Genomic DNA, 24,844 nt, shown 5'->3' on the forward strand with positions numbered 1-24,844 from the left:
GTCTCCAATCCAAATGGTTTTCTACAAAAAACAACCTACTCGTGTATGATCAGATACTTAACCCATAATGTGTAAACAAAATTGTCAAGTCATTAAACTCATATCCTGAAGTCTAAGTGCATAAAACGGAAAAAGGTTTTCAATCATGCCCACCAACCTGTTGAGTGCATGTGCAATAAAACCAAAAGAAGGAGTATAGAAATGGAAACTGCTTTACATGGTAATGGAATTTTTACCCCCAAGAGACATCGCCCTAGGTTTTGATCATGTTGGCTGTTTTAAATCGAAGTGGGTTTTTTATAGCGAAAAGATGAAATTGATTGAAAATGATGCTGCGTACGACTAGGGCTGCACAGAGGCGGCAGGGGTTAAGTAGTTAGGAGGTGGGTGGGGGCGGTAACGTGATTGCTGATGGATCAGGATCTCTACTTAAGCCACATTGATTTTGACTGTCAGATGGCATAGTGCACAACAGGCATCCACTAATATGTCAAGAGACGTGCAGATTAGATTGAACGGGTTGACAAGGACCGGCTGAATGAGTGCCACTTCCCCAAACTTGGCAGGACACATTTGATTGTTATCTGTTGAGAGGAAAATCTGTCACACCATAACACAGCTGGAATCACAGGAGAGATGAGGTATGCTTGGGACGCAGGATTGACTTGTCCTGAGGACATGTTTTTGGCAGAATTCAGTCTTTTCTCAGACAAACTGGATTAAATAAGCTTTAAAACGTCTTTTTCCAGACTGGATCAATCTTTTTCAAATATCTTTTATAGGGAAGTTACACCACATTGTCAGAAAACAACACAGTTAGGTGTCATCGCACATATGCCTCACAGACAACTAAACAATCTGATTATGGCACTTTGTGAACACTATAAACTGAAGAAGAGTGGTTCAGTCGACCATAATCGCGAGGCTTTTACACAGTTTCGCTGACTAAAACTTGGGATGGCACTCAAGGCGAACATTAGCCATTGTATATTTATGTATGAGTCATACCTGAATGGCGCTATCTTGCATTTGTTGGGCAAATTATTCTGTGACTGAAAAATGAACAATCTGCCAAGAGCAAATTACGTATGAAAACAACCCAAACTAAGTAAACAAACCCAGATGAAAAAAACATGATGTAAGTGAGTCCATCAGGGATACAGGTGAGTGGTGGCACATGCCTTAAAAACATCCTCACAAAAACCGCAAAGCCACGTTAAGGGTAAACCCAGACCAAGTAGGTAATCGCCAGTTATGATGGGAACACATGCCTTCTGTACCAACTGAGGAAATTTGCCTTTTGCAAGAATTGTAAGACATGTAATTCCAGTATGATTGCTATATCATCATAGAAGCATAGGGTTGATGCAGACAGGTTGATTGTCTTTTGCACACAGGGTGTATATGGTTTGGATTTCACTCATTTAATCACTTGCATTTTAAATGCTGGGTCTGTTGTGAAACTATATGAACCTGAGTAAAACGTTAAGGTTATGATGAAAGCACTGATACACTCGCCATTGTCTCCATTGCATGGTACCTATCACTCTACCACCTCATTCAGAACATAGTAACATAGAGGAAGTAAGAAAACTGTTCAAAGCAGTCAGTGACGGATTAACTTGACAACTGATAGCAAAGGTACTTGGAGGAGCTGTAAACTTAATCAAACAAGTATTTAGTATTTTATTTTAGATGACTCTGTAGAGATCTGTTTTGACTTTGACTATAAATGGTCTATATTCCGTTGATCAGTGTCCGGAACGCCACATTAAATCTACTTTGACACATTGATGTAAGACAATAAAACATGAAAAACTGTGTACAGTAATGTGAGAGAGAGGGTGAGGGGGATGTATAAAAAGCGATAAAAGGCCTCAGCACCAAACAATTCCTCATATTAAAACTGACTGAAACATGAACTACTATAACGCGCTCTTCTTATCACTCAGAATGTCTGCTCTTTATCGTCTGCAAAAAATCCAGACTACTGCTGTACAGCTCCTCCCTAGGTCAAAATGACTGTCTGTCTCAAATTAACCCTATAATTAGAACTCTTCACTGGCTCCCTGTTGCGTTTAGAAGCCAGTTTAAAATCATCTCACTCACTTACAGAGCGCTGCAGAGCCAGCCCCCTGCATACATGGGTAAATTATTTCGCCCATACTCATCAGCTCACCCTCTCAGATCAAATATGCTGGATTTACTATCTGTTTCATGCACCCAAGACCCGTGGTGATTTAAGACCGTAGCACTGAAACTTTGGAAAATCCTGCCTGCACACTTATACCATGCTGCTTCTGTGGACTTCTGTTTAGACAGGTAACCTGTACGCACCAGGTCTCCATCTCTTGTATTCATTATGTATTTTTATTGTGTTTTGCAATACTTTGACTTCTTTGTTGTTGAATATGGCTCTTGTACAGTACTTTGTGACAAGCACTATACAAATAAAACTCACTCAGTTACACAGTACAGAGAGAATACACGTTGAAATGATTACACATTTTCATCTGCTGTTCTGAGACACCTCATATGCAGCATTTCATCATAAGAACATGTTACATAGCAACAAGAATCAAAATATTCTCTTGCAGCTTTTAAAGGTCCAGGTTTCATTTATTTGTCGTTCTATGTCAAATAGTTGCACAATAAAATGTAAGCTGTTGTCCCTTTGCGCAACACAAGGAATGGTGGCGTTGTGAGATTCAAAACTTCAATTTGGATGCTAAATCAAAACTAAAAAAAAAACTTAAAAATAATTGTTACAAGTTAGATTATTAATTATGAATTAATAAGTAGAGGTTAAACGTCATAGATGCTTAAAGGTACAATATGTGTTTACTGTATTAAATCATAAAATGAATATGCTGTGTCATCAGAGATTAAGGAAACATGCTCTACTGAAATACAAGCTTCTTGATAAATTACTATAGTCAGTATGTTTCTTATTTTGAAATTTGCCTTGACGGACCGGGTGGTCTGTTTATGTTTTGCTCTGTGTGTTTTGATCCGGCTTGATAACTACATGGCTCATGACGAAGCTCCAGCTTGCCAGATATGTATGGAATCAATTTTGTGTCAGAAAGTTGAAAGAATACTTTTAAAACAGCAAGCAAAAAACTACAACTCAAAATACCAAAAAAAAAAAAAAAAAAAAATTCAATTCAATTAAAAAAATACAAGATTGCAATGAAATCGTTTGAGTAATCGTGTAAAATATTTGTGTTTGCCTCTTTCGCAGTTTTGTTTAATGCCGTTTTCTTTGATTACGATTCCAGCTTTCTCGTTTGCGCTCTCTGACTTTTTGATCGGTTTTGACACAAACGTGCCTGGTGGGTGGGATTTCCATGGGTGCATTCCCATTGGCTTATTTGACGGACAGCTAAGCAAGTGTATAAAGCGTATGCTGTACTCTGCTTCTGATTGGTTCTAACAACGTCATCACCGGTGCGACACAGCACACCTGCTACTATGGTTACGATCTCCTGAACAATGGCAGAATGCAGTCCGAGGTAAGGCAGGACATGCCTACAGTTCAGCGACCTGCACTGGCTGCCTGTAGCTGCCAGAATTAAACACAAAGCTCTGACGCTAGCCTACAAAACCATCTCAGGATCTGCCCCTGCCTATCTCAGCGTCTTACTCACGTCCCGACCAGGGCGTTACGCTCCGCTCATACAAACCGTCTAGTTGTACCCTCGCCTCTCGCAAAGCGAGGTCACTCTAAACTCTTCTCTGTGGTCGTCCCCAAATGGTGGAATGACCTACCAACGGCTACTAGAACAGCAACATCCCTTTCGACCTTTAAAAAACTTCTAAAAACCTTTCTGTTTCGAGAATGCTTCCCTGCCTAACAAAACTAACAAAACTAACAACTACTCTGTGCTCCTTTACACCTTTCTCAGCTTATGTCCTACTCTGTAAGTCGCTTTGGATAAAAGCGTCTGCTAAATGCAATGTAATGTAATGTAATGTAATGTAATGTAATACAGTTTATGATTCAGTTAATTTCGACAAATTATTAACAATTATAACTATTACTGGTTGTACATTTATTGTTTACAGGAGCAAGTACAAACTGAAGCGATGGACTCTATCTAACAGCTCACCCTTTACCAGTCGGTATCCAGCGTGGGCCATTCTTGTCTTTATAGACCTCACAATAATATCCAATTCATCATCAGACATGCTGGAATAGCAACCACGGACAGATAGATCATGTTCCTTCATTCTCCTGTAAAACGTACTTCTTTACACACCATACAAGTTTGCTAGATGTTCTACAGGCAGTCCATTGGAAAAAAGACTTTCAATACCCTACGATGTCTAGACGGGGGCGTCCCAGCCTACCCACAGTAACAGTCACAATATCGGACGCATTAACGCATGCTTGCTGAGCAGATGTTACCGACAAGCTAAAGGTGTTGATCAGCTCCTGTAGGCCGGAGATAAGGTCTGGTGGGATATGTAGGTGTTGTGATGCTGCTACTGCTAAAGACAGCTCCTGCTGGACAACATCTAATAGATATCCGAGGTCTAGTGTTCCATTTCTCAATATTAAGAGGAATCTTGCTTGCATTCTTTATAAGAACTCAGTTTGTACTCACTCAGACAATAAATGTACAATCAGTAATAGTTGATGTAAGTGAGTCCATCAGGGATACAGGTGAGTGGTGGCACATGCCTTAAAAACATCCTCACAAAAACTGCAAAGCCACGTTCAGCGTGAACCCAGACCAAGTAGGAAATCGCCAGTTATGATGGGAACACATGCCTTCTGTACCAAATGAGGAAATTTGCCTTTTGCAAGAATTGTAAGACGTGTAATTCCAGTATGATTGCTATATCATCATAGAAGCAAGGGTTGATGCAGACAGGTTGATAAAAATGCATACGCTGGTCTTTTGCACACAGGGTGTATATGATTTGGATTTCACTCATTTAATCACTTGCATTTTGAATGCTGGGTCTGTTGTGAAACTATATGAACCTGAGTAAAACGTTAAGGTTATGATGAAAGCACTGATACACTCGCCAGTGTCTCCATCGCATGGTACCTATCACTCTACCACCTCATACAATATTAAACCCATAGATATGAAACATACTACAGCCAGGGAAGCAAATAAAGTGGATCAGCAGAGTGAATGTTAGATTCTGTCCGACCTGAGAAGCTCCTTGAGCAGACACGTAATAAAACAGGGTAAATACTGGAGATGATTTAAAAGATAAAGACGCAAGAAAAACCCAGAGCGGCTCTTTGTTTTTCAGTGGGTGTCCACTATCATCGTCCCTCTCTTTTTAATCTCATGGATGCTGTAAGATTGTGACAGAGATCCTGACCCACAGTGCATCGTGGAAATTGACAAAAACATTGTAAAAGTTACGGACCTACCCGGCTCTCATTGCGGGAGGACTGGGCAGGTAATGGTGACTTTTTCCACGTATAAATTCATCAGTTATTTCCCTTGTAAAATTTCACAACACCGCTGTGGGAAGTTACAGTATGAAGTCACTAAGTTCAAGTGTTGAAATCACGTCACGTAATCATCATTGGTAGACAGTGGGACCTACTTGGCTCTTACTGTCCAAGAAGAAGGCTGTGTGTCTCTCTCCCTCTGTCTTGAACAAACGGACACAAACCAAATTAAAATTGTTGTCATTATTTTGCAGCACAGACTGAAGTCAGACTCAGACGTAGAAGCTGCTTCGTAATAGAAACCTTGTTGTGCTCGTTTTGCCCTTATGGAGGTTTAGTGTCTTCAATCTGGCAACCTGCATTAGCTTCAGTCTGGGGAGGGGGGACGAGGGGGGAGAACTGCTCTCCAGTGTTTTGAATTTGAGCCCTGGTGTACAATCTTACATATTGTACCTTTAAATGAAAGAGAAATTAAGAAAAGAACAGTAAAGCCTAGGCCAAGGCTGATTTAAACATATAACTTAGATGATGGTAATGCATCAAACGAATGGCTTCAGTGAAATCCCCATTTTTCATTTTCAGTGCTTTCGTCTCGAGTAAGTGTTGTATTTAGTCCGATGTTCATTGCTTGAGATAGTCCTGTAATGAGGTGAGGTCTTTGGCGTCATGGAGCATATAAACAATGGGTAAGGGTTAAGAAGAAGCACCGAAACAACTTTATAAATGAAATAAGCCCAAAGAAAGTGTCTTTTTATTATAAATAGCAATTAAAAAGGCTGTGCATCAGTGACCACACAGATATAATAATGCTCATGGGGTCCCAGGAAACCAATGAAAAGTACATAAATAATGACTTAAGTGCTATGAAGAAGAGGGGGAGTGTAGCTAATGTAACAGGATCTTGTTGTACACTGTTGACAGGCAGGTTGCTTCAGCCGTCTGCCCATCTACACTCTGACATCACTGAAAAATTTCTGCAGGCTTCATGAGGATTTAAAGATTATCTGAGATTTCTTAAAAAAAAAAAGAGAGAGACAGCGTTTAATCCTGTCACTAACACAGAAGAACCTCAAGAATCTGGGGGCAGTCTGGCCATCTGGAGTAGCGAGAGCTTTAACGCTGGTCTATTAATGTTACAAAAAAATGAACAAATGTAGCATTCTGTTTGATTCTGCATTAGTCTGGCCATCTGGCTTCATACAAGTGTGTTTGTGGTGCAGCTATAAATTCCTCAGATCTTATGAATACATCACTTTCTCACTAACATTTTGAGTTTACACACGCTGAGGTTGATTTAGATGGTACCTCGTTTCACGTGTCATGTTCTTTTCAGCTGCCACTAACATCTCATATACTGTAGATAACATGAGGTTATTTATCCTGTAACTCCTGTTCCCTGATAACATGAGTGTCTCACCATGGAATACGCTCTCTCAGCATTATCCTCAGAAGCTTCTGTATCATTACCCTGCCAGCAATCAAGGCAGTAGCTCCCTGCCTCCCATAAAAAAAGGGAATGACTCTGCGTCAGTCATTGTTCGAGATAAGCCCATGTCTTCTTCAGTTCATGCAAGGTGGGTGATTCTGGTGAGACATCCCACTCATGTTATCAGAGAACACATTACAGGATAACTAATCTTAAGTTCTCTAAAACAGTCCTTTCAGCATCTCACAATGGGGCTATACTGACTATCTATTGCCAGATAAGCTTATCTGACCTACCCTGGAGGTGCAATTTTTCCCCAGAGTCCACAATCAGGACAGTAGGGCAGAGAGGGCGCACTGGCATACAATTTAAAAAACTTTACAAAGAAAACAAATGTGAAGCAGCCTTTTCTGTAGTTTTTTTCACTGCTAAACTGGGCTAGGATGGTGAAGGTGTATGTGCATACAACCATTTTTAGGCACAGGACATATCAATCACGACCACAGCTCAGTGAGAAAGAACTGATGGGTTAACACATATGAAGCTTAGCCCATGAAAGAAACAACTGAGAAGAAGCTTCACATCAGTGCTGGAAATCATATGAATCTTTGTTGCAACTGTGGTTACTTCATTGGCTTAGCCAACATTGGTGTGTTACGTACTAAACTAGACAATACAGAAAAGCAGCGAAGCTTTATGAAATGCATGAAGATGAAGTTAAAGTGATGCTGCATCAAATCCAAACACAGGGAAACCACGTGGCTTCATCCTGAAGAGGGAATAAACATGGCTGTAACGGCCTTGAATCTTTTCTTTCTGATAACACTGTGTTCCTCATCGTGACACATGAAATGAATGTTTGACAAAAACAGATCACAAAACTTGTTGCTGGAACCTGTACGGTTTGCAAACAGAGAAAATGAAAAATGAAAACATTTGAAAAAATGAAATAGACGTGAACAGAATGATAGACTTTGACACACCTGTGATGGTTGTTTACGATTCTACAGTAGACTGCAGTCTGTAATTAGCATAAATAATAAGTGGTGACAAACGACAGGGTGACAACATTAAAAATAAAATTTGTAGCTGAAAGCCTCTCACCACTTTCCACATCTGCTGATGTTTTTGGTCATAGCTACTTACTGTACACTGAGTGTAGCAGTAACATCTTCACATATTTCCAGCTCAAAAACAACGAAGCATCACTGGAAATATCACACATGGTAGCGAGGTATAACACATTGACAGCCATCCCAGCCATTTTTAGTGCTATTGATCACTGGAGCTGCTCACTCACAGCCTTTTCCTTCTTTGTCATCTAATTTAATTTTCTAGTTTCCTCCCTCATTTACGCTGCAATCTGTTGTATTGCTTCATTCTGTCATGCTTAGTCTCTCCCATCGACTCTTTGGATCTGTGTTATCCCCCCCCCTCACCACTACTTTTCAGAATAATTCAGATGTTATGACTTTACAATTGCGTTGCTGTCTAGTGATGAGATGCTGATTGAAATATTACTGCAATTGTGAGGTGGGACCTATCACGGCTGGAGGCTTCAAGGAACCATGGCAACATATCAGCCGTGCTTATATGGAGGAATGGAAACGAAGCCCTAATTCCTCTTCACACAAATACTGGAATGTATCATGTTGTTCAAATTTAGAAAACTGGTTTAGATACAGTTTTAAGTCTCCACATTAAACTGTGCCATCTATTAACTCTGGTATTTTTTGCAGCTTATCCTAGCCAACTTTCTCCATGACTGATCCTCAATGCATTTGTGTTTTTGTCCTGTCAATGTCAAATTAAACTGCATATCCAATTTAATAAGGCTTCTGCTGTACTTTACATGGCACATAAGACCACTATAGATTAGCAATTTCAGTGATGAAAGCTTTGGCTCTTAGATGTAAACTGCTATGCTATTACAAAGATGAAAGGCACGGGGAGAGAGAGATCACATGGCTCTTGCACTTTTTAATTATGACCCAAATTCAATTACTTTACAACCTCATACTTTGCAGAGCCACAGGAAATTGCCCCAATCAAGTGACAGCACTTGTGATTAAAACATGTTCTCTCTGAAACATGAAAATGCTGCTTTTAGCTCAAACATGATGAATCCAGACAACAGGAAACAGTAACAGAATCAGAATCAGAAATACTTTAAAAATCCCAGGGGGAAATTAATTTTGTTACAAAACTCCAGGTATACAAACAAACAAACAAAAACAACACACGTTAAACAAGTAATCATCTATTAATGACAAAATAAATTATATAAACTTTATAAATAAAAAAGATCAAATTTACAGTTAAATAATGTGCAACAACTGCAAAACGTGATTGTCCGTGTTTGTGTGAGATTACAGAAGGGGGTGTGTCTGACTCTCTGAGGAAGGCGTTATAGAGTTTAATGACCGAATGATTTTCTGTGTCGCTCTGTTGTGCATCTAAGAGAGAAGAGTCTTCTGCTGAAGGAGCTCCTCTGCTGAGCCAGTGTGTCGTAGAGAGGGTGAGAGACATTGTCCAATATGGACTGAAGCCTGTACAGCATCCTCCTCTCTGCCACGGTCGTCAGTGTCCAGCTCCTCCCCCACGACATCACCAGCTCTCCTGATCAGTTTACTTAGTCTGTTGGTGTCTGCGATCTTCAGCCCACCGCCCCAGCATGTGACAGCGAAGAGGATCACACTGGCCACAACAGACTCGTAAAACATCCTCAGCAGATGTTAAAGGACCTCAGCATCCTTAGGAAGAAGAGTCGGCTTTGGCCCTTTTTGTAGACAGCCTCAGTGTTTCTCGTCCAGTCCAATTTTTTATTCAAGTACACCCCCAGGTACTTATACTCCTCAACAGTATCCACAGGGACCCCCTTAATGGAAACAGGGGTCACTGGTGTTTTTACCCTCCTCAGATCCACTATTAGCTCCACAACAGTCCTGTATTCACTGTCATCACCCTTTTAATACAACCAACTATTGCTGAGTCATCAGAAAACTTCGGAAGGTGGCAGGATTCGGTGCAATAGTTGAAATCTGAGGTGAAGAGGGTGAAAAGGAAGGGAGAGAGGACAGTCCCCTGTGGGACCTCAGTGTTGCTGACCCCCCTTTTAGACACTCAGTTCTGTAGGCTGGCCATCAGGTAGTCAACAATCCAGGACATGATGGGGGCCTCCACCTGCATTGCAGTCATCTTCTCACCCAGTAGAGTCGGACGGATAGTGTTAAAAGCACTGGAGAAGTCAAAGAACATGATTCTCACTGCCCTCGTCGGCTTGTCCAGATGAGTGTAGACTCTGTTCAGCAGGTAGATGATGCAGTCCTCAACTCCCAGGTGGGGCTGGTAGGTGAACTGTAGTGGATCAGTGAAGGGCCTGACCATTTAGCTGAGGACAAGCCTCTCTAGGGTCCTCATAATGTGGGACGTCAAGGCTACTGGTCTGTAGTTCTGAGGGCTGCTGGGACGCGATGTCTTTGGCACAGGAATGAGGCAGGATGTCTTCCACAACACTGGGACCCTCTGGAGGTGCAAGCACAGGCTGAAGACTTGACACAGTACTCCACACAGCTCGTCAGCTGTCTTCTCACCAGGTCAGGTGTAAAGGACACTGTAGAGGTGACAGTTGGGGGACGGGGGAGGTTCTCAGGTTGTGGGGGACATGATGCAGAGCAGGGGGGAGGGGTGGAGTAGGTGGTTGTGAATGAGGGGCAGACAAGGGGTCTGTAAGGAGAAGGAGTAGGGGCAGGTAGAGTGGTAATAGTTGTTGGGCTGCAGAGTCTTGTGGGGCAGGGGCCACAGTGATAGTTCTCATGCCACTACGCATCCCTCATGTTGTTTCGCTGGAGTTTATTCTCCAGCTTTCTACCATAATTATTTTTAGCCTCCCTGATTTTAAATTTGAGTACCCCCTGCACTCTCCTCACCTCATCACGGTTGCCATCTCTGAATGCTCTCTTCTTGTCATGGCCTAAATGTTCTTGGTGATCCAGGGTTTATTGTTAGCAAAACAGGTGACAGTCCGAGCTGGAACATTGCAGTCCACACAGAAGTTGATATAGTCAGTGATGCACTCTGTGAGCCTATCAATGTCCTCCCCGTGGGGCTCACAGAGTGCAGGCCAGTCAGTCAATTCAAAGCAGCCCTGCAGTGCCTCATAAGCCTCCTCCGACCACCTCCTCGCAGTCCTTGTGGTCGTAGGCTTCCTCTTCACCAGAGGCACATAGCAGGATTTAAGGTAAACCAGAATGTGATCAGACCTGCCCAGAGGACTGAGAGAAGAGGAGATGTATGCATCCTTAAATTTAGCATACATCAGGTCCAGGGTCCTCTACTCTCTGGTAGGACAGCTCATGTACTGTTTGAAAGTCGGCAGGACTCTATCCAAGTTGATATGATTAAAGTCTCCCGACATGATGATGAGGGCACTGGGGTGTTGGGTCTGTAGTTTGGAGATGATGGTGTGTATGGTGCTGCAGGCAGATGTTGGGTTTGCAGAGGGATGGATGTACAGGACAACGATGATGACATGCGGGATCTCTCTAGGCAGATGGTATGGCTATCAGTTCAACATCCGGGCTACAGAGCTGTTCTTTAATTGTGATGTGACCGCGATTACACCATCTGTTAACTAGAACGGCAAACCCCCCGCCTTTCCGTTTACCGCTCTCTTTACAATCCCGGTCGAACCCACACCTAACTGACTGATTTATCATGTGTCACCACACCACATGTTAGATGTGCTATGTATAAAAATAATGTCCTGTTAGTCTCATTGCTAGTGCTGGACACTGCACTGCAGCCAAACTTTATAACAAGAAGCATCCAAGATTTCAGCAGTCTGCAATTTTAAAAAAAAATATTATTAATTATTGTTATATTATGTTTTTACATTTAATGTTATTAATATTTTTTAATATATCTTTTTTGTGGAGAAGCAAGTCATGAAAGTAGTGTTTCAGCAGTGTTTGAGTCCATCTTCTCTTCTTGACCATGGAGGCCCAACTGACCAATAATTGCCCTGCAGGCAGATAAATGCTATGATGTCTGTAGTCCTAAAAGCACTGCACTGCTTAGATGTTAGCAGTGTTGACAGGATGCCCCTGCAGAAGTTTAGGAAAACAAACACCCATATAAGACTGAGACACAGGAAATACCAAGAGAACACTAAGCCGAAAACATTAGATCAAGATCAAGACCTGTGAAAACTTGATATAAGGTAGCTCAGACAAAACATATCACATAATGGCAAATAGTATTTACAGCAGTTATAGGCAAAAAAAAAAATTCATGTTAATTCCAACCATACATAGTATATTTTCAAAAATATGTACTGACTGTCAGAAGTTGGTTAGTGCACTATTAAAATATTTCTGTGTCAACCCTGAAAAGTGAAATCGAAAATGAAACGCATCAATTTAACCCTGTCTTGAAAATACAGATTGTGGTTATTTCAATGGAGCTAATAACACTGATAGCCCTTTTTCTACACCTGTGTGTGCCAGGGTCACATTTGGTCAAAGCTTGTATTAAAATCTAAAAAAAAGTTTTTAAATATGATGCTGAAAAGGCCCACTGAATTTGTAACTGAATAGCTCTGTGTTCAACCAAAACTATTTATCTTTAGAGGGCTGGGGAGGTAAAATTATCTTGAATTCTCTAGAAAAAGATTATTGGAACATCCGAAAAATACCATTTGTCATGTTTCTCTGCTGTTAATCAGATCACCACCCCTCAGATTTATCTCACAACCTCTTGTTGGTAACTCCTGACTTAGCTCATAGTGGAACTAGACACACAGATATAGGTTTAGGTGTATGTTGGATTTAAATCCAATCGCAGAAACAGAGCTTTCTAAATAACGGAACGTATCGTTATGCAGTTTTGCATAATACAAAAGGACCTTATCGCTGTCAGATAAGAAAGTACATTGAAAAAAATGTTATATTACTCTAAATGTGTTACTAGCAATCGGTTAATGTGCTGATTTATGCAGATAAAAAAACCTGAAAGCATGAGAATTTCTTTAGAAAAGAAAAGTTGTTTATTTGAAGTAGGTAAAATTGTTGGAGCTAAATGGTGGTAACTGCACTGCACTGTATTTTCATGCATGTTTATACCGAGGCTCAAATTATTCAGATCTTTTTCAAATTCCCATGTTTAACTGTGTGTTAAATGGGAATATGTTAATGGTATTTACTCGAAGACCTTAGGCATTGGGCTGTGTAAAATAAATGTTGTTCATGTTAAAATAGGAAGCACAAGGGGATAAGTGTTTGGCTCCGAGCTTAGAAAGCAGAACATGAATGTGATATGGTTTAGTTTTAGAGAGTAATGCAGCTAAACTTAAGATTAGTAGGAACTTTCATGTCACTTGGATTGATTTTTTTATTTTCATCCACAACAAAAGTTGTGACTTCAGGTCTCATTTGAAAGGGAGGAATGGATTAAACAGCTTAGTCTGATGTGCTTCAAAGAGGCTATGACCTTAGCTTGAGGTAATGTGCTTTGTTTGTTTTACCTTTTCCAAATTATGTCATGAAAGCTGACATCAATTCGACATTTACATAAGATCTTCATTTTCTGAATGTCATGTGGCTGTATTATTAGTTTTATTATATGAATACAAGTAAATGTTTCTTTTTCTGGTCCATTAAATTGTCTATGTAACTCTTTCACATGCACCATACCGCCTTCATAGAGAGAGCACCAAACTATTGCTTCAGAAAGAATCTCCAAGTGAAAGAAAAAGCCATTACCCTTCAAGATAAATATCACCCACAACAAATGTGATGAAAAAAAAAACCTTCTAAGAACAAAAGTAACAAAAACAAGGACCACTTTTAAAAAAAGAGACAAAATGGTATGCATTGGACTCTTGGTTTGCAGCTTGATTGAGCATTGTTTGTTGGAAATGCGGTGGTATTCTTCATGAATAATCACACAGGCTGCAATCATGCAGAACAAATGCATGATCAAATTTCTCCTCGCTTCTGTGGGTCTAAGTTTATACTTTATGCAGAAAAACCCTATTAATGTTTACATTTTTCATGGGATAATAACTGAACCGTTCCACCAAGATCCTTTTATACATTTCATTAAAGACGCAATTAATCACAGTCAGTAAAGGCTGATTTTCAGACGTCAAGGATTTTGCAGTCATTAATAAATTACTAATTTAGAGCACAATGTTGTGTTGCACAGATAAAACTCATTGAACTGCTGCCAGTGATTGACACACTGACCGCTGCAGCTTGCCATGACAAGGAGTGCCTGTTTAATTCGGACAATGCAATTTCAGTGTTGAAAAATATGCTTGGACCACTGCCTACATGGATTACACCTTAGCTGGCCATGTCCTATTTATATTTTTCTTGTTGGTGGAAGCTGAGACACACAGTCCAAAATCCCCTTAATGCATGAAATGCATTAAAGGGAATTTGTCAACCATTAAACAGTTTGCAAGAGCATTAAAATGTGTATTCATGTTGCCTAGCCTATACAGTAGTACTAGTAAAGCAGAGAGTATAAAAAAGTTCTATTCTTTTTTTTTCATGCGTTATTCTTCTCTCATCCAAACTGTGTTGTAAAATGGATAAGGCCCAGTCTTTTGGTTGATTAAATCCCTGCAGCCAGTCTAAAGACAGCAGGACCAGTATGTTTGTTCCAATTATAGCCTCTAATTTGAGGGATGTGCTGCATATTACCAAAACAGTGCCCAATTACACTCACCTCATGTGGGTACCATGATTAAATTTTGTGCAACTAGAGGCTTCTGCTTGATGACGCATAGCCTACAAGAACTGCATGAGTGGTCTCCCTCTTTCCGGCAAATTTCCCAAAAGTGGAGCAGCGGTGATAGACTTGTGGCTGTGATGGAAAACATGATGTGGCAGAGCAGCCAACTTACATTGACCAGACTTCATGATATTACAGACACTATATTTGGAGTCTATGCTCTGACCTTGTTGCTCCCTGCAGCGTACTGTAAAGAGAAGCACAGTGTCACAGAGCGACTCTGCCACAGAGTGACATTAACAAACTCTATCTTGGGGCAAACTGTAAAATCAGAGCCTGCAGTTTGGTGGAGGAGGGATGACAACGAGCAACGATCAATAAAGAATTACAATTCTTATCTTTTATGATTTGAAAATCCAAAAATTGATTCTTTCATTTCACAAATAACTAATGTTTTGGTTTCTTCTCACTTTAAAGGCCACATGAACAAAACACAAACAAACACATAAGTCCGTGCTGCAAATGCACATTCGTGTAACAGCTACTGAAAATGATGCTTGAGAATCGTCCCTGTCCATAATGGTGGCGAACATTTTGACACACTGTAGACTGTCACTATCACTCACATACTATGATCCCCAGTGGAGGACGTTTAATAAAACTGAAGATACTTTGGATGATTACACTCGAGGAAAGATCAAATTATCTAACACTTTGTATCATCATTCTGCCTGACAAGATTTATATGTAGTCCCAATACAAAACGCTTCCTGCAGCAAGAAGTACGGTAGAGGTCTGGGTGGTCAATTGGCATACAAAGAATAGTCATGTCATATTCATTGGCTTTACTAACCACAATGACAACATTAGGCAACACTTTATTTGGATAACTTTCCTATGGATAGTTTATATTTATATATATATATATATATATATATATATATAGAGAGAGAGAGAGAGAGTATTTGTAACATTTCTAAAGCTTATTAGTTGAGATTTAATTCAACTGTTTCACAAAAAAGACTTGAGATAGTTTCATTAATTTCTTTTGGGAATCATGTTTCTACTGTGCAGTTTTAAATGTAAAGAAATCCATGGAAGCTTATAATGAACAGATTGCCCAAAGCAAGCTCTAATAGCTCCTTATGTGTTGCTCATTGTATGTATATGCCAAGATTTTCTTTTTTAATGTAATGCTTTACCAGCTGGGTAGCACTGTAAAAAGTGCAGTTGGTAATGACAGAGTAAAACGAACAACGTGTAATAAATAGACTTGCGGAGTTTTTATTTCATTACCAACCTCCAGAAGGGTCTATGTGGTAAAACAAATGTAATTACTGACTTCAGTGGGATTGTTCAGTCTAATAGACATGTTTTGTTATTTGCCCAGTGTCCGCAGCAGCATTGTTCGGTCTCATTTCCATCACAGGAATGAGGGAATAAAACCACAGATTTCATATTCAACAGCAAGCGATAAAAAAGTTCACGTTCTACCAATCGGTGAAACAATTACATGACCACTCTATAGTGCCATCTAGGAGTATAGTTGCAGATTGCAAACATCTCGCTTCATTTTCTCCTATCTAGCATGCAGGAGAAACTACAGTGGCCACAAAGTAAGATGTACAAAAAAATTAAACAGCTTTATCGGCACAGTTGAGAGAACGAGAGAGGAAAGGTCAATGTGTGCTTGCTGTAAACAATTATACAGCTAATTTTTCAAAATGTTTTGGGGTAGAGCTGGAAAAAGACCAGTGAAAACATGCTGGATCATTTATGCATGTCTGCCATAAACACTCCTGTAAATAGCAATCATGAACGCCACCTCTGCTGTGTTCCATCAAATCAGTGGAACACTATGCACCCTCTTTCATTCAAATTCAATGAAACTGGGCCAGGGTGAATGACGTGTAACACAGTGAAAAAGAAAACCTTGTTGTGAACAGGCAGTGAGAACACTTTGCCATGAAAACTTTATGTAACTAGGGAGTGAGGATGAAATGAATAACAACTTTGCCATTACAAACGATGGCTTGACAGTTCTCTCTAATTTGCCTGGTGTATTTGCAAGACTAGAGAGAGTCTAAGTTTATCACCTGTGCCTCAGAAAGACCAGCCTGTAGACCTTCTGTCTTTTATCATTAAAGTGTGTGGCGTGTGTCTGCGTACATGCATGCGTATGATTTGTGATGACTGCATGGAATTTAATGACGAGAATTGTAAACATCTTCGGAACTTACAAGGTTTAAAAAGAGTTCCTCTCGGAAAAGAAAGACAATTCATCTTCCTTTTCTTTTTGAAACACCTCGCATATTCTAGACAGTGTTGTGTAGAAGTAATGTCGGTAAAAAGAATTGTTCATGCAAGAAAGAGAAAATTTGGATCTGGTTGCTGAAATGTTTCCATTATTAAAATGCACAGGAGAAATAGTGGTCTAACCTTCCTGCTGAGTGCAAAGCTGATCCCAGAGTTTCAATTAATTCTTCCAGGTGCTGAAATTCTATTTGTTGCAAACTTTTTCACTCCTTCCGATATAAACTTTTGTTTCAAAAAGTAAAATTCTTGGAAAAAAGCAGGTATGAGTCATATTTATCGATTCACATTCTGGGTGTATATATCTGTGTCTGGTATACACTTACTACCTTGAAATAACAGATTGACTGTCATTATGATGCTGCACTGGCTTGTGAAAGGATGAATGGCCCCTCTATTATTCCCAGTCTGTGCCCCGTATACCTGTTCTTACACTATGTAATGGGGTCACACCACCCACTGTTTCACAGATTTTAGGGAAACTAGGTCATATATTGTAGGAAAAAAAACGTTTTTCTTTCCCCCCTCTGGTGTCCTTCAGCTGCTCCCTCTCATGTGTCATGCCAGAACCGGAGCCTGGCAGGCAGAGGTTGTTGACAAAGGAAGGTCTAGCGAAAAGGAAAGAATGACTGAGCAGGAAGCCGCTGGACAAGAATAAATCTAGGGCCGACTTTTAGTCATTGGTGGGTGCCCAGATGCTGAGCTGGGTTGCTTGCTGTTGGACTAGTAGGTAAAATGACCTGGCTGCTATGTCTTGTGTTGTTGCACTTGCCTGATGTTTAGCTATAAGCAAAGTTGTTTACCATAAGTAATGCAATCATTACAAATACACATGTATAGCTGTTCATATTTATGACAGTGGTGTATAAGTGGTGTGCACTCTGGAACTACAGTAAATCAGAAAAAATACCAAACTTTAATGTTGCCTTGAAGGTTGGGTAACACTAAAAAATAATGCAGATTGTAGAAGTTGTGATTCTGACTCATGACACTACATGAACTGTTATAGCATACTTTGAGTCCTTACTACAGTTAATTGTTGAGGTGTGTGTATAGGTGTGTATAGGTAGTCATAGTGTCCTATAGGCCCCATCATTCAAACTCAAATTTCTAATGAGTCAAGAGCATCCATAAGACACTTATATATGATATAAATCATATATATCAAGTCTATAATGTTTTAGTGCAGAAAGCATTATGTTTATGAGTGTAGTCATAAAGCATTATGGATGTATCATAATTTATTATGAATGCCCCAAAACACACTGTGGATGTGGTATTCATAAATAGTATTACCAAGAGGTTTAGACTAATTTTACCCTTGACCCAAAGTGAAAGTGAGAATAACTGCGTCTGTGACACCAATTTTGACCTCTTGTTTTTTTTTTCCATCAGTCTCTTTTGAGTCTCCTAACATTATGGAAATGAGCTTTAAAGGCACAGTTAATCACAGACATTTTTTTTTAAAGCTATAAACTACTTTTATAAAACAGATGGTCCTCATGAATATCATGTCAGTAGTATGCAGTTCTAAACTACCGTGTGTCTTTCTTGTCATGGGATTCAGAACTATCTTTGGCTGACGTTCTGACAGAAGCTACAGCAATGCTTTTCCCTGATGGGCTCAATAGACTTCATGGTTAAAATAACTTGGTGGGCACCAGAAAACACACGACTCTCCCTCAGAGACTGCCCTCCATACTGAGCTGTTTTACATTCATCTCCAGTGCTGCGGGAACACTCAAGCATAGTTTAGCGGTAAGGACGTGATGCCCATAAAACATGCTCAGTCCCAGAGAAGATTTATCATCTAGCTCCCTCTCTGTTGCTGCCTGCAGTAGATTACATGTCAAAAGTGGCACAGTGAGCAGATATTTCAGCCAATAAGCATGGGTGGAGGGAGAGCAGGGCTCATCTCGAGAGTGACATTGCACGGTCTCGCTGAGAGAAGGGCTTGGGCTGACCCTTGATCCCATTGTTCTTAAGAGTGATGGCTGATCATAAACCTGCCCGACATCATTGAGGTGAAATGTAGCAACAGGGGAGGAAAAACAGATTATAGGCCTGAGGGATGAAATACTCAGAATAGAATTTTCTCACAGATTGAGCACATAGCTGCAGAGATGGTTTCCATCTTATTGTATAGCTGCACTGAGGTAATGAGCCAATGCCAAAAAAAATCTGAATGTCAAACAAATCATTGCAGACACTGATTTAATGGGAAACCCCCTTGCCCCATAACTCACTAGAAGTATTCAGATTGGGGATGTAGACCAATTCAGACTATTTGTCCATAATTATATATATCTAAAACAGACAGAATATATCAGTCTGAATTTTAAATGATATCAAGACTGCAGCTAAACTCGTCTTTTGGATTTGCACGTCAACTTTAATATTGACCAAACATGAATGTCTTTTCAAGGCTGCCCATTAGCCATTACAAATATTGCTCAATTAAACTACTTTAAAGTATCACTTCATCAAAGTTTAGACGTGCCTCTGACCTATCATATGATGCAATATTATGTGTAATGTTGTGTGTGTTCTGATGCTTCAAAACATCAAATTGAAAAACAGTTGCCTCATCGATACATGTAATATTCTCAATGCAACTTTACCTCATCTATATATAAATACAAACTTCGAGACAATGTCCCAAAGGTCCCCAAGCAGACCGTATAGTATATTATGTATATTATGAGTTGTATGACTTCATTGAACTTTTATGAGTGTATTTCATGCTTCGGCATGTTAACACATCTTTGAGACAAAGCTGAAGAAAAAGTTGAAATGTTCCAAGTCTAAAGAAAAACTGCACTGTAGGGACATATAATAAACTTCATTCTTGAGTACCCTGCTTCTTTCATCACCCCTGTCTTATGAGGTTTCTAAAATGATGAATCAGAGTCGAGGTGCAGTGCCTACAGTCCTTTAGTTAGTTCGGTGGCAAGTCTGCAGTTGTTTATTCTGTTCTCCGGTGGAAATCTTTTGGCTTGTCGCCATCAGAGGAACAGGCCTCCTTGCACAAATGATCTTTGAGAAGCAGTGCTGACTCATGCATTTGATGTGTAGTGACACGGCTACAGTTACAGTTTTTCTTCTGCTCCCCGAAGCTCTCATGGATATCTCCAGCCTGTCACTTAACATTGAGGGTGTTGGGACCCATGGACATACGATCTCTAAGAACAACTGCTGACTCTTCTGTTTCTGAATTGAAAAGGTTGTAGACAGAGACGTTCAACAAGCAGCAAAATTTTTAATGAGCATTTGCCTTCAGCAACAGTTATATTAGAAGATTCTGGTTGTGTTTTCTGACTGTTGTTATATCACTCTGCTGTCATTTTTCATAAAAATCTCTTTTTTTCAATGACCCATGCACCCAAATGTGAAAGCACAATGAATTCATGATCCGTCACTGGGTGTCTTTGAAATGACAAAGCATTCTGCACAAAAATATAAAAATATGTTGCCCTGACACATTAAGCACTTTTCAAACAATCAAAAGAAACGACTGAAAATGGATTCTGAATGCGGTGCGGACATCTTTGTATTGGTGAAAAGATAAAAATCAAAGGGATCATTGCATGCCCATGAGGCAAAGCATACACTGGCAAAACATTTCATGAGCTTAAACCAAGAATTGTTAAACACATTAATAACATCTCTATGTTACTAACCACATATTTTAGTTCAATGATCCAGTAACTTGATTAAAAGAAAGAGGGAAGTAAAAGAAAAATACAGATAAAAATTTGTCATTTTCATTTTCATCTCAATGTGGATCTCGATAAAGAATATGTATTTGAATCAAAAGCTTGCCCACATTATAGGCTGCACACTAACACAGTATACATACTGTAGATATATGTCTGAATTTAATAGAAATGTATTACTGGAACACGACCTGTATTCTTACAAAATACTACAAGACTGTTTATGTGTAGTCATAAAGAATTATGAAGCTATGTAGATGTTGTCTTCATAGAAAGTGTTACCATGAGTTCTACTTATGACATTGCCATGTTCTTGAGAGTCATTACATATAATTTTATAGTGTATCTAATCTACAGATTGCATTCGTGCATGTATCTTTTACACTTTCAAATGACAACATCATCTGAAATACTGTCATATGTTTGTTCTTCAAATCTAATCTAATCAAAAACACAACAACAACAACAACAACAATAATGACACTTCAAATGACCTGAAAAACAAGGTGATAATTTGTCACATTTGTACTATATATTTATGGACCCATTAGACTAATATGTCTCAGCATAAGCCTTCAGACTGCTAATGGAACCTGTTTGTTGTTTTTGGCAGAGCACCAGGCCACAAGGTCATCCAGACTTATCATCCTATCATAAATTCTTCATCTCACTTAGAGGTAAGATCCATTTCTCTTTCAGTATTCTAATTGAACTTGATCCAGTTATTGTCAACAAAAGGAACAATGCCCAGAAGCTAAAACAAATTGTCTTTTTCAAACATACCACAACAGGTCTCAGGTATTAGTTTATCAATGCTGGCAGGGAACACTCTGATCATGACAATCTACTCCGCTGTCTGGCATTTAACCAAATCACGCTGGTTTAATATTGTGTGAAACTGTGCGTATGAAAAGCTTTGTTTCATCTCACATTTTTGACACTAATCCCTTGACAGGATTTGATTGGATTACTATCTATTACCTTGTAGCTCTCCAAATCTCATTTTCATTGACAATCATGGATATTTTTCTGAAGAATGCAAGGTGTTTTTTACTCAGTATCCAGACAGACACCATAAACAGAGCTGTTGTTTTTTTTCCTCAAGGGCATCCTGAAACTTACTGCTTGTCATACACATGACTTGTGCTGTAAGTTATACAAACCAGTCAGACTCTGAGGTTCCTTTTGATGAATTCCAGTTTCTCGTTATTCTCCTGCCATCAACATTTACCCTCTTGCATTTCCCGATCAATGCACCAGATCAGCTACTCAGAGGCGTCACAGCTGAGTGATCCTGATCCTGATCCAGTATTGTTCCATACCTCTCTCTTTCCACCTTTCTCGCACTCTGCTATCGCAGGTCTCTTCATTGTCTTTCTCTCCGTCAAATACCATACTCAGAATTCTGTGCTGCCGTACAGCTATGGTGGTGTACGGCAGCATAGTTACATCAGCACTGCAATCAATCACGCAGCCTGTCCTGCAGCCTTTCACTCTCCTGAAGAGCGACTGACATGTGGGCCGTCAGCTCGCTGTCATTCACAGAAACCCCCACAGGTATGTAAAGGTCTGAAAGCACAGTCAACAGCTCAGAACAATTTATGCTTAATGCGGAGATTAAAAATAATTTGGCTAGGTTGTTTCCTTACTAAGCCAATAAGATAGTGGATAAGAAGTGTTTCTATTAGACTATTAAATGTGAATTTTGATTAAAAAAAAAGAATAGGACAGGCCGACCCCTAAAATATGTTGATTTGAGTCATCAGTCAAGAAGATACTGAATCGACTTGCATTTTGTCAACTCTTCACTTTTGTTTTTTAGCGGTGTCACTGTGTACACAGAGCAATGTTTGGGCGACAGCATGACAATATGTAAACTATACAGAGTTTCAAAATGACCACAGACCACAAAACGAACTGTGCTGCAATCGGAGGGCAGTGTGACGGCGGACAGAATTGTGCAAGGCAAGGCTTCTTTGCTTTTCTCTGCTCCGGTGATGACTGTCAGTGAAGACGGCTAAACCACTTTTGCACCAGACGGTGATACAACCTCCTCTCCCGTCGTCCACTGTGATGGACTCTTTGGCTGACAGCGCTGTCAGCAGCTCGGCAGGAGAGACGCTCTGTGGTGCGCTGGGATTTTAAAACGGAACTGTGAGCAGGACGTACATTTTGCTTTTCTCTGCCTGTGTGGAAATCTGATGTGTTCACATCACAGGTGATGAAAAAAGGCATTTGAAACGTGACTCGTGTCCGCTGATGAAGGACTTTAACATTCAGCTGAAAAGAAAAGGAACGAAAAGCTGAATCTTTGTACTGAACAGTCAAGTCAGAGTGAAGCAGATTACAGTATGCACTAAATATATATATATTTTTTTATAGCTCAGTTGTATTTACAGTGTGTCTAATTAGCCAGTCATCTATGCAGGTGAGATTTCACAAGCCAGGCTTCATAATGACCCTGATGAACACTTATCAGAATGTCGCATAAGCCATCATTCTGTTTTCTGAGTTTGGTTGCTGCATTATTGATCCGAGAAGTTAAGTGTTAAGTTTAAGACAAACAGCTATGCAACTAAGTCAGAGTGGAAACATTATGAGGCTCGGAAATACTCATTTTGAACAGAGATAATACATGAATTCATAGAATTTATGCAATATGTGCATATCAATGGGAAATCAAAGTGGATATCATGAAAAAATGGCACGATTTTACTTCCCAGCTGGAAGCAATAATACAACTGGAAGAATCCAAGGCCTGTAAAACAAAATGATGTCCTGTGCGTGACATTTAAAATCATTGCAAATTTAAATGAAATGTAATATCTGCTGATGCTTTTATATGCAGCTTATGGCTTTAGAGCAAGAATGCTAAAGATGACATGATGGCCATTGGCAGTTGAATTTAACGTTCCTGAACGGTCATAACATTTTTGTGTATGACCATGTTTTCATATCCATTACAGCGGATGCAACAGCCTTCTAAATAAAGTTTTTACAGGCTGCTCTGTGACATTTTGATGAGACATATTCGATAGCAGTTCACATTATATTCAAAGCTGTACCAGGTCTTCATTATTCTTGATCTAAATGCTCTAACCTACTCTACCTTCATGCGCACTCATTTGAAATGCATTACAAGTCAGCTAAATACAACGCATTATGCAGAGCAGTTTGAAAACTACCTTTAAATATAGTACAGCTGGTAAAAAGTTGATAAAAAGGTTTATATATACCAAGGCAGGCTTTCTAGGGTACATCAACTGCTTTGGTAAGCACAGAGTTGTGGATGTGTACTGACCCCAAAGGTTTTGAATAGGGATTCAGCGTTCAGGACCAATATCTGCCCCTCAACTCTTTGGGGCACACTGCTCTTCAAAGCTGATTTCCGGAAAATAAATTGCCTGCAGGCTGCCTGTTGAATCACGGTATAGATACAGCACAGCTATTTTCCACAGCGACAGACAGATGTCTGAAAGGCAGTCGTGGGGGCAAAAAGAGAAAAATGTAAAACTTTATTTTTCCTACCTCAAAGTCCCACCTTATGACTTCATTATGTTACTGGGACCCCTGTAGGTGAATGTGCATTAAAATAACCAAAAAAAGACTAAATTGCATCCAAATAACAATTTATTTTACAGTATTTTTTTTTTGTTTTTTACATATTGCTGAAAATATGCTTGCTTACCCATTTTGTTCAGGCTACAGGGAAAAGCACCAGGAAAAATGTGTAATGATTGTTGTACAATGGCCAAAAAATGTTTGATATTTTTAACAATAGCAACACAAGTACTGCTCCTTCAGGAAGTAAAGAGCGATTAAACTTTCAAAATACTGCAAACCCCCCCCCCCCCCCAAAAAAAAAAAAAGAGATAAAAACTTTAAAAAACCACCCCCCCCCCCCCCCACCAAAAAAAAAAACCAGCACTCATCTGAAGGACAGAGCAATTAAGCTCATGTAACCTCACTTATATTCTTTCAGCTTTAAGGATCCAGTATTCAATCACAAGAATTCCCGGCATGTGCACTCGCCTATGAATAACAGCCTCAAGTTTTAATTACATTTTTCCATTACTGTTTGAGAAATAGATACAACATTTTGTCACATGTATCAGGATAATTCTTGATTTGATTGGAAATTTTGAGCTATTCTATGATTAATTACACAACATACAGGATTGTGTGTTCCACCCACTCAACACAGCAGAAGAACAAATAATAGGTTGG

At 39.7% G+C, this 24,844-nt stretch overlaps 1 protein-coding gene across 3 annotated transcripts in view; it reads right to left on the bottom strand.

Annotated features, from left to right (window-relative positions):
• The window catches only part of alk (ALK receptor tyrosine kinase), a 302,582-nt gene that overhangs the window by 70,679 nt on the left and 207,059 nt on the right, over positions 1-24,844 (bottom strand). The window lies entirely within an intron of this gene.

This window comes from Larimichthys crocea, chromosome XXIV (assembly GCF_000972845.2).
Source record: "Larimichthys crocea isolate SSNF chromosome XXIV, L_crocea_2.0, whole genome shotgun sequence".
Taxonomy (NCBI): Eukaryota; Metazoa; Chordata; class Actinopteri; family Sciaenidae; genus Larimichthys; species Larimichthys crocea.